The 10,914-nt window shown below is 40.2% G+C and overlaps 1 long non-coding RNA gene across 2 annotated transcripts in view; it reads right to left on the bottom strand.

Moving 5' to 3' along the window:
- Positions 1-2,214: 2,214 nt before the first annotated feature.
- LOC103385264 (uncharacterized) overlaps positions 2,215-10,914 on the bottom strand; it is a 57,807-nt gene continuing 49,107 nt past the window's right edge. The window contains exon 3 of one of the 2 annotated variants that reach the window (XR_003050932.1): positions 2,215-2,493. This is a non-coding gene — a long non-coding RNA (uncharacterized LOC103385264). Of the gene's footprint in view, positions 2,494-8,686; positions 9,354-10,914 lie in introns of those variants that run through there. The other variant, XR_003050931.1, reaches the window with a different exon arrangement.

Below are 10,914 nucleotides of genomic sequence, written 5' to 3'. Positions count from 1 at the left end.
GTCAGAAACATGAATTTAACAAATAATGGGGGTAAAAAACAATTTCAATTTTTGAAGTTGCCTCAGCACGAGAGTCTTCTCATTTAAATATATCAACGAATATAAATTTCAGCAGCAGGTTTTAGTTAGAGGTTTGTCCTCACAGATGTCTGAGTCAAGTTATTGAATAAAAAAAATAAACTGAAGAAAAAAATGTTTTGAAAAATATTTCAAATATATGTATATATGTACATATATATTTGTATATATGTGTACATATACACATATGTATACATATATGTTTATAAATAAATAAACATAAATATATACATATATTTAGATTTTATGTTGGTCACTGTTACCAGTTTGTAATATTCCTTTTCATTTGACTGGTGACAATGTGACAGTTATACACACACAGACACACACACACACACACACACTCATCTTTCTATGATCAATGGAGCTGGAGAATTCCTTGACGTACCGTGCCGTCCTGCTGTGAACGATAGCAAACGGTAGAAAAATGGTGAGAATTTTTTTTTTTTTTTCCCATTTGACACGAGGTTGAAAATAATTCACATTCCGCTCTTCTAACTGTTAGTTACCAGCACCACTCCTGCGCTACAACCTGCCCTGAGGATGAATAATTTTGCATATGAGAAAGTGGAAACGATCTCTGAATCATAGTCACGGCAATGACATTTGCCGCCGCGCGGATTCTCGGACAACTACGTGTGATGGATGAAGGCCTGGGTCAAATTGGTAAAAATAGAGAAGGAGCCAGGTGGGAGTGCAGAGGAGGTGGAGACGGGATGGGAGTTTGGGCTAATGACATGGTCCTATGTACACAGTGGAGCTCCGATGTGATTAAGGCAGTGATAAGACGGGTGGTGTCAGCGCTGAGCCTAATGACTAATGCAATGAGATGGAATTGAAAGCGACACTGGTGTCAGGCTGAAGTGGAGTAACGCCTGGAGCCTGTGCAGCAGGCGGCACGTGGAACGGCCGCGGTGAGCAGCCTCATGAGCACTGATTGTTACGCTAGCTGCAGACGCAGACATGTATAATTAGCCTTTATGTAGAGCAACGCCAAATAGAAATTTAGTGTTTCTGACATGTTGTCAGGCGAAGGAAAATAACCAATAAAATGAGGGTTATTATTTTCATGGTTCTTATCTGGATCTCAGGCCCAAAACAGTGGCCTTTACTTTAAATGAATGAAAGTTCAAGTTAAATTAAATAGGTGCAGACAGCTCTTAGTTTAGTTGGCATTTAGCACTTATATGATATCATATTAAATGATATCATATTAAAGACACAATTTCCTTACAGTAATTACTCAAAAAATATAAATATAAATAAAATATATCATATATAGCCTGCGAGGCAGGCGTGCTAACCGCTACACTATGGAAAGGACAATGAATCCCAGGCCAAGTTTCCCAATTATGGGATCAACATAGAACAAATGTATTATTTTATTTATTTATAAAAACAATGATTTAATGGTATGTTTCTCCATTTTTTTTAAATTTCGGGCACACTAACTGAGCATAATCCAGTCCATTAGGTGGCGGTAACGTACGTACATACTATCTGCTCATTACCTCAGTTGTTAGGTTGTTTTTGTTTTGTTTTTTCTTTTACTGATGATTGCTTGAAAAAATAATATTGTTATTTTTGTGCAAAATTTGCATCAGTACTTTTCTCATCACCACAAAGTTACTCACGTTGCTGTGAGCACGGACACCAAAGCTAACCTTAGCTACGAATGCTACAGCAGTTCAACTTCAAATACCAAATATACCGGCTGTTGTTGTACTGTGAATCTTTTATAGTTGTTAACCAGTACACTGACTAACTGGTTCAGTTTTCAACTACTGTAACGACTGTATACTGGTTGGAAAACGTGCACAAACATGTCTTATTTACTCTCTAAGGAAATGAAGTGGGAGAATACCCTTGACCAGGGCAGTACAGGGGGGTAAAAATAGGCCTCATTACAATGACCAAAGACTGATGTCTCCCCACCATTTTATTCCCATCTGGCCAGGAGGAGAACTGCTTGCGACTGCACATCTTCAGTTTGATCACTGTGTATACATGAAAAGGAGGAAGGTGAGGCTGAGAGAAAGGGCTCTGTTGTTTATGGTTGCAATATAGATTTTACACCACTCCCTGGAAAAAGGAATTATGTCCTAAATTATCAAGATGTCTCTGTGATGTGTCAGCTGCGTGAGTTATATGGACCTGCTGGCCGGGGGACACCAGGGAGCTGAGGGCCAGGGCTCGGCAGCGACAGCTGACCTGCGGTTCGCAGAGTCTGCTCCAAATAACAAAGTTACCTCAGCCCGCTGATGAAAAAAAAACGGCCTGAATAAGGTCAGTGTGTGAACGCCAAAAAAGAAGAAGTATAGGTTAGAAAAAAAAACACACACCTTTTGTTCCAGAGTTGGACTCCGGGGTAAGTGAAAATCCATATCCATCTTCTGACTGCAGCCACCAAAATAACTAAAAAAAAAAAAAACAAGCACAAACAGAGTCCACATAAAAAATGTGATTTTTTTTAACAAAAAGTTTTTTTTCAACATGATTTTAAAATATTTTAGTCAGGCTTTGAATAGCTTATGTTTTTGTGTTTTGTGTTGACAGAATGCAGATATATTTTTGTACCATTCATATATTTAAAAAAGTGACTAAAGTACTAAAAAAAAAGCCACATTTAGGTCATTTCGGAATCACATATTGTAAAATTGTAATATAAGCTGTGGCTTTATTTCCATGAATTACATTTTTCTGTTTTTTTTTAATGTAAATAAACACGTTGCACATACTATGTCAGTGTTCTACAAAAGACGAACAATTACCTGGTGCCAAAAATGTCCGCCAATATATTGAACTACATAAATATTTTAAACTTAATTACCTCACACAAAATCATACCTCAAAGAAAAATCTTTCACGTGTGAAATCTTGGTGAAAAAGTTTCTGCGCTGCAACACTGGCGGCTCCTTTGTTTTCTCCACAAATAGCCTTATCCCTTCTTATTACAGTGCCAGCTCACAGACAGGATCCCATTCATCACAGACGCAGCCCATTTATAAAATGACATTCCTAACTGGCCAGTTTCCAGCTATTAGAACCCGGCACTGGCTTAGTGAGGACTGCAGGTAACGGGACCTAAGGTAAAAAGGCAAAGGGAGAGTCAAGAGGTGAAGTGCATCCTTCTGTGTCCTCTGAGTCCCAACGTGAAGGTGACTGTGGATTCAACCACCGCACTTCAGCTCAGTGGGACGGGAGGAAAAATACAGCCGTGAAAACTCAGTTGTCTTTACTCCAAACGTCGCTGCGCCGCTCAGGAAGCTGCATCAAATTCTGAACAAATAGGTCATTTAAATGCACACGGTGTGACATTTACATTGTCACATCCGGAGACAGTGGAATAATCATTATAAATTTAAAGTGCGTTAAATTATTAAATATAGAGAATGTTATTTAGAGGTTACAGCTTTAAAAGTGTGAATGTCTCCAGCACAGACCTTACGTTGAACCGGATTCCATCTGCCACCGAAGGGCAGCACAGAGTATAGTTTAACGCTAAGGTAGAAATTGAAGAATACATTAAATAAGACTGGAATAATCTACAAATACCATGGAGGATTCATACAGGGAAGAGAAGTCGAGCCCCGAAACACATTTTACAAACAGATACAAATATTTTCCTTTTTGTACTCACTGATTCAGAGTACTAGTACTAATGATTCTTTAGGTTTTTCCAAAAATATGCATGGAAAACAATGCTATACACAGTAGAGCTCAGACCAAAGCACAGGGAGGACACTTTTTACTTTTTAGTTCCTTCCCTTCCCTTCCTTTACAGAAGAGTATTTCAATCCAGAAATCGGAAGAAATCAATCAAATATTTCTGTATTAAACTAGACGTTTTTAAATCGTCGATATCATCACTTTAGAGCAATTTATTATAGCAACAAAACTAAGGATACAATGAATAAACTTACTTTTGGAAAATAAAGATTATTTAGCTAGCTGGACTGGAGAAAGTGAGCAGAGCTTTTACACCAATCTCACATTCCAATTGGCTTTCCACTTAGTGTCCCTTAAATTCAAAACCAAATTCTCCGGACTCTTAAACTGAAGCAGCAGTCAGATCGACCTGGCATGTATTTGTATTAACTTGTTTAGTGAGGAGAGCAGCTGTAATCCTAATGGTTCTGCTAAGTCCCTCGAGGGTCTGTAACTGTAGATTAAGAATCTGACAGTGACACTGGAAGGCCTGTCGAAGGAGACAACCTAGCCTTGCCAACGATGTCCTTTTAGCCTCATTAGTGGACATATGTTTGAAATCCTTGCCTCAGGACGCAGATCTTTTTTTTTTTTTTCCTTCTTAATAACAGATCTCTGGAAACAAATCAAACCTGCTGTGTGTACAATTTACACGATTCAGGATTTAAGATTCAAAACTAGGAATGACAAATCAAACCTGCTGTGTGTACAATTCTACAAGATTCAAAACTAGGAATTATCATGGGTTTTGGACACTCCAGGTATGGCAGATCTTTAAACCTGAAGAGGTTTCTGAAACATTGCCCTCTTTTTTTTTGTACGTTTTAACCTTTATTTTTATTTATTACTAATATGAATCCTTCATGTTCTTGACCTCTGAGGTTCAGACCACGACATCGCGGCACCTACAGACAAATCCATGTGTCAGCTGGCGTCAATGAGGCGAAACACTGCAATATTGTTCTGTTTGTCAGTGTGATGTGGCTGCACGCCATGACTCTCCAGGCCTAGGGAGACAGCTCTGGCCAGGCTACAGGGCCCCCGGCCGGGTAATAAATCACCAGGGTGACAGAAATAGTAGCCCTTACATTAGGATACACCGGCACACAACACAACAAGCAGTAATACACCAGATTAGACAACCAAAAGGTCACCTTGAACCTTTTTACCAAACGTGTCATCGAATATTAAAAGGTTACCATGAGTATCAAAGTATAGCTACATTACTACAGTGTTTTTATGCAGTAGTATTTTGCAGTATTAAAGATGTATGACTTGCAACTGACTTCAACAACATCAACTCAGTAGCAGTTAGCTGCTCCTAAACCACACGTTGGCCTCATGTTGGATATTATGTTGATCTTAATGTTGGTGCTGGAATCGAGGTACTGATATATTTGCACGTTCCAGCAACCCAATCCTGCAGGGGTCACCAACTGTATTTGTCAGAGGTCCAGATTTCTTTGGACAGACATTCAAATAAAATGAAATAGAAATTACATTTTTTTCGGACAACATTATTTGATGTTTATTTTTAAATTTAGTCACAATCCGGATTGGAAGGTTCGTTGGCCTAAGTTCAGCCCCCGGTTTGAAATTTTGACGTCAGCGACGAAGACGAAGTATCAACATCATACACCTTCGCAGACGACCCGATAGCCAATTAACAGACAAGAGTCGAGCACTTGGTGAGAAATTTATCAAGCTGACATCTGTGATCTAACAGAGGGTGGTCGGGGTCATGACAGATATTACAGAACAGATCAATACACCTAAGCAAAACATTCACTAAAGATACACTATCTAATCAAAACTATCAATCTCACACGTCTGCTCGGCACTGCAGTCATTACCAGCCTGCGGCGCCCGGGGCTATTAGGGCCGCGGCTACCTAGTGAGCTGAGTAGAGTATCTGGAACATTAGTGTGTTCAACACCCCCCCCCCCCAGCACACCAGGATGACTGAATGGCAGGATAGTGAAGGCAGCAAAGCATGGTGGTAGTAATGGCCGTGGTAAATGGTCCAGTTCTGTGCAGTAAAGGCTGACTGACCTGCTCTGTGATCCAGAGCCCTTGTCATTTCATGGTGTCTGCCTTGAACCTGGCAGCACTCGCTCACCGAGATGGAGAGGTACACGGAGAAACCCGAATTTCATGACGGGTTAGTCCAAGTGGCTGGAAAGTCACGGGAGACACCGGCGAAATCTGTTGACGATGGATAGAAGTTCCACAGAGAACATCTGGGTCTTTGACCTCAAAGACCCTCCATCAACAACACGAGGAAGACGGAAAATGTCCCAACTTTAATAAGAAACACGTGTTCAGACACATCTCTCAAAAGTGTCCGACAGTGTTATAAGTTTTTTTTAAGAGGATAGTCTCAGGTCTTTGGCCCCAAGGGTCGATCTGAGGGTCTGAGGTAGAGCTGGGCGACACCAAAGGTTTTGATTCGATACGCTAGTGGGATCTTTTTTTAACAAACGCAAATAAAACACATGAAAATACTGCCCATGTAACACTTCAATATGTAATATATTAGTCATAAGAAAATACTTTATGTATGTAGTAAATTCCTCTAAAAACATTTGGCATCTGCAATTTTTTCATTTATTATATTAAGGTATTGATACTTTATAATCGATGCTCAATCAATAGTCGTGTGAGCATCAATGTTTGAATACCACGAAATCAATATTCCCATCACTAGTTTGAGGTCATTCTGCTTCAAAAAAAACCAACAGTTTGTTTTTCTTTCTTAACATTTGAAAAGACATGAAAAGCTCAACCTGCTTGAGTTTTTATGAAGGGATTTTTCTTAACATTTGAAAAGACATGAAAAGACCTGCTTGAGTTTTTATGAAGGGATTCTTCAACAGTGTTTTAAGACTTAAATGAGGAATTATAGAGAAATCATTTTGTTACTTTCATTAATAAAGACATTTTCCAATCTGTGGAGACTGCCACCCAGTGGATATAAGAACTTCACCTCGTGACAGACGAGTCAGGAAACAAGAAGACAAGACAAAGATAAAGCTTATCTTCAGCTCTTAGCCCCAAACTTTAATTAAGTTCTATCTGATACATCGACCGCAAATTCAAAAACCTTAGGTTTAATAACTGCAGCTGTCAGTCATAACTCTGTCTTACTAAATCCAGTTAACATGTACGGACATCTCACCTATTTTTTTGAGTATCAAATTCTCACAAGCAGCAGGCAAAGGGTAAGTTACGTAAAATATCTGTCATTATTTTTTTATTTTTTATAGTTTCTTCCAATAGTGTTGATGAATTTGAAAAAATTACGTTCAGATTTTCTTTTATTATTATTTCAAAAGTACAGACGTTCATGAACTTCTCAACCTAAATTAGCCGTCAGGCTGAGTTCTGTCAATACTTCATTTGCTTTCTTGCAATTTTGTGATTCATGTGTTTTACCTGAAACACATCCACATGAAATAAATTTTAATCAGCACCAGGGGGCGTCACGCTCAGGTAAAGGCCGTGGTGGACCATGTGAAGCGTTATCCATAATTCACCAACTAAACAAATGATCCCACCGTCCACTCATTGTTCTTTTGCCCTTATCTGTGCTTTCTGCCCAAACAGAACACAAAGCCAGAGGCCCAGGTGGGACAGATAATAATGATCCGGCCGATCCATACCACCTCAGAGTTCTGCAGCCCGGCCCGCGGATCTATAGCATTAATTACATACAGTATAATTAGTTTTTTTGCTCATCGCAGATTTTGGAGGGAAATCTAATTTAAAGGTTGTCTGGATTGAACAACCGTAGAATCACCAGACACCAAATATTTTGCGGGAGCTGAAAAAAAGGTTAAATACGAACGGCAAACCAAACTGGCCGTGAGGTTTTCTACCATACGATGTCCAATGTTTTTTCTATCTAGGAGAGGCAGATTGAATTAATCAAAAAGGCCATGATCCATCTTGTGTCCCATTTAGCCCGGAGCATATCTATATCCCAGCATGCACGCAGGTTTAATTACATGTGGAGGCATTATTAATCTTTTCTTGCTGCAAAACACTGCTCTGTTTTACTTGCAAATTCCAGCCCACTCTATGTTCTCTTTGTCAATTACTTTTTAAATACTGGGCTCATGAATGGAACACCTGTTTGACCGTCTGCAGATTTTTGAATACATTTTTGCAAAATATTGTAATAAAGAACAGGACGGGAATGCCAAGACGTGACAGCGGAAAACACATCGGGCCGAGTTTATGGACGTCCACACAAACAGCGGCGCCAAATACGTCTGATAAATTCAGCCGTGACCTTTATCATGCTTTCCTTTTCTCTTCATTACACAAGCACCTCCTCCACGGTCAAGCACGGCCTGTTATTGGACGGAGGAGACGAACGCCAGAATGTTAGGACACGGTGATTTCAACTTTTATTTGAAATACTATGTTTAACGTGGATAAATTATTTAGTGTCCTGGCAGAGAGCGACACAACGCATCTGATGATAATAATACGACGAGAAGGATGGCTTTCTGAAAGTGAGACAGATGAGACGAACGTTAAACCACCGGGGGGAGGCAGTGCATCAGCCTGGGTTGCGGCTTACTGTTAGAACCAGCGCGGTGTTAGCGAGCGGTAACGTGGTACCATCCCTGTTGCTGAGAGACCGCGACAGCCACAGCCGCCGCTGCAGCACAGACTCGTTATAATGAACAGGATTAACATTTAATCAAACCGAAAGCCAATTAAAAACTCAGATAAGGACGCCACAGTACCTAATACTGTAGTACCAGTCTGCCTTTATATGAGCGCCGTGATTGTGTAATCTGGTCTGCAACACTGAAAGGACACATTATTGAATTCTAATCCGTTATCAGTTTTAGAAAGAAAATTTACCACATCATCTCGGGAAACGTTGGATTAAAATGTCGCGCTGATGTAACGCTGATGCCACGACGGCTATCGTCAAACTACATCGTAGTCATTAAGGTTTGAATCCATTTTAAGGCCCGTTGTTTTCACGTGCTAAATGTCAGATGTTCCAAAATGCTCGCAGACACAGTTCATGGTCAACAGCTGCAGAAGTCTTATCAAGGATGACAATAAACAGGATGAAACTGGAGGAGGAATGACTGTCTTTAAAAGACGAAGGTTATTCACAACCGTTAGCTGAGCTCCTGTCAGTCAGGGTGGTGTGTTTTCCTCCTCGAGTTCAATGACAACAAGATGTCGTATGTATTTCCACTTTTAAGACTGAAATGACTAAACCAAGACCTTAACCTCTGACTAAAAGACACGACGGAGAGAGACACGATTCTTCAGGCAGACTTTAACCTTGGCTTTTTAATGACAGAATCAAAAGGCTTTCTACTCAGCATGACGTGCAGCGGCCTCATTTGATAGCCAATAAATGTATGACAACATGCCACCACAGCAGCCAGCCAATGGCCCGGGTCTCATTTTAAAACCATATCCTGACCTTTCCATAAAGGTGGTAATTGCTAATGTCACACAAGGCGAGGATGTAAGTCTCTGATGAGCCCCGGTGCTGAGGATGACTGCGGTGACATCAGCGACGGTGGGAGCTTATGAAGGACATGGAGAGGGAGAGAGAGAGAGAAAGACAGAGAGAGAGAGCATGACTTCCATGAAAAAGCAGAGCGACCTATAGATTTGCGTACTGCCTAAAAGTCACCCTTATCAACCCGACACTTCAGCAGTAAATGAAAATAAAGTCCACATCACATCCTGCTGTACAGACGTGATACTACGGGGGATTCGTGTTTCATTTTCTTTTCCTCAGCTGCAGCCGTCGAGGGGTTCAGAGTAGATGACAGTGTGACAACAAATATATTCTTTTCATCTCATTTCTCCACTTCTCAAGTCATCGATGCAGCATCGGTGTAGCACAGGTGGATCACAGATGAAATTAGACAGACGTGAAGATGACACCAGGAGATGTGTTAGTGTTCCACTGAGTCAAAATAAAAAGGTTTGCCTGGCGAGTTCATTTTTTTATTATTATTTTGACCTTTTTAGTCCAGAGCTGTTTGGTCAGTTTCATTTCAAAGTTGTTTTTTTTTTACATAATCATTTTAAGTTAGCTTAAGTTTAAAACATAGAGTTTTACGACGCATCTTTGAAACATTTAGGTTATTTTTAGTGAAATTATATATTAAATTATATTAATTAATTCTGTTTAGGTTTTCTGTCTAGTGAGCCTAAGGTAATTCTCCACCCAGGGTTGACAATAAAGATCTAATCTAACCTAATCTAATCTGGATTAACTGAATCTAATCCAAACAAAATAAATATATACAGAATTTTTACATGAGCAAATGTAAAAGTTGTAAAATGTAGAATGTTCCTTTATATAGGGCTATAGTTAAATAAAAAAATATATTTAAAAAATATGTTTTTGCAGATTATTGCTCACGTAGTTTGTTTCTATGACTATTTTTCAAAATCACAAACTGTAATTGGTCACCAGCTGTGACCAGTTGAATCAGGAAAAAGTAGCCACGTGTTAATGCTAACAACGAGCTGAACTGAGGAGCAACCACTGTGTGATGGTAATCACGGCTGCCTCCAGTCACTGGCCTCTAAATCACCACTCTCCCCACAAAGCACAGAGACAATAATCTCATCACCTGCATCCACTGTGGATCACAATAATCACAACCCAAAGGGATGTTGGACCCAGTGAAATATATGCTTTTACGCCGCCTGGAGCAGGACGGAGGCAGGTGTTTGTTCCCTGTGCCATCACAAATGCCAGTGCTCGCTCACTCACTCACTCACTCACTCCCCGCTCCTATTAGAGCCTTCAGCCAAAGAGACAGCTTGCGAGGTGCTGGCCCCCTGATCCCAGCACATTAGTTTAATGCCTAAATCTGTGGAACTGTTCCTGACTCCGTCTCCAGGCTGGCACAGAAGCCCGCCAGACAGACAGAAAGAGAGAGACAGGCAGACGGGCAGTCTCACATAACACACTCACAGTCACAGTCACACACAAGAGCGTGGTGTCATCAGCGTACTGAAGCTCCAAAAATGTAAGGCAGCATCTTTCGAGAGCTGCTTTCTTCTACCGTCTCTGTATCTCCAGCAGTTGTTTTTTTTTTTTTTTTTTTTTACATTAACGCAAGT

Source organism: Cynoglossus semilaevis, chromosome 10 (assembly GCF_000523025.1).
Source record: "Cynoglossus semilaevis isolate Cse_v1.0 chromosome 10, Cse_v1.0, whole genome shotgun sequence".
Classification (NCBI taxonomy): Eukaryota; Metazoa; Chordata; class Actinopteri; order Pleuronectiformes; family Cynoglossidae; genus Cynoglossus; species Cynoglossus semilaevis.
Note: the sequence above shows the minus strand (reverse complement) of the source record. Positions and strands in the feature narration are given on the sequence as shown.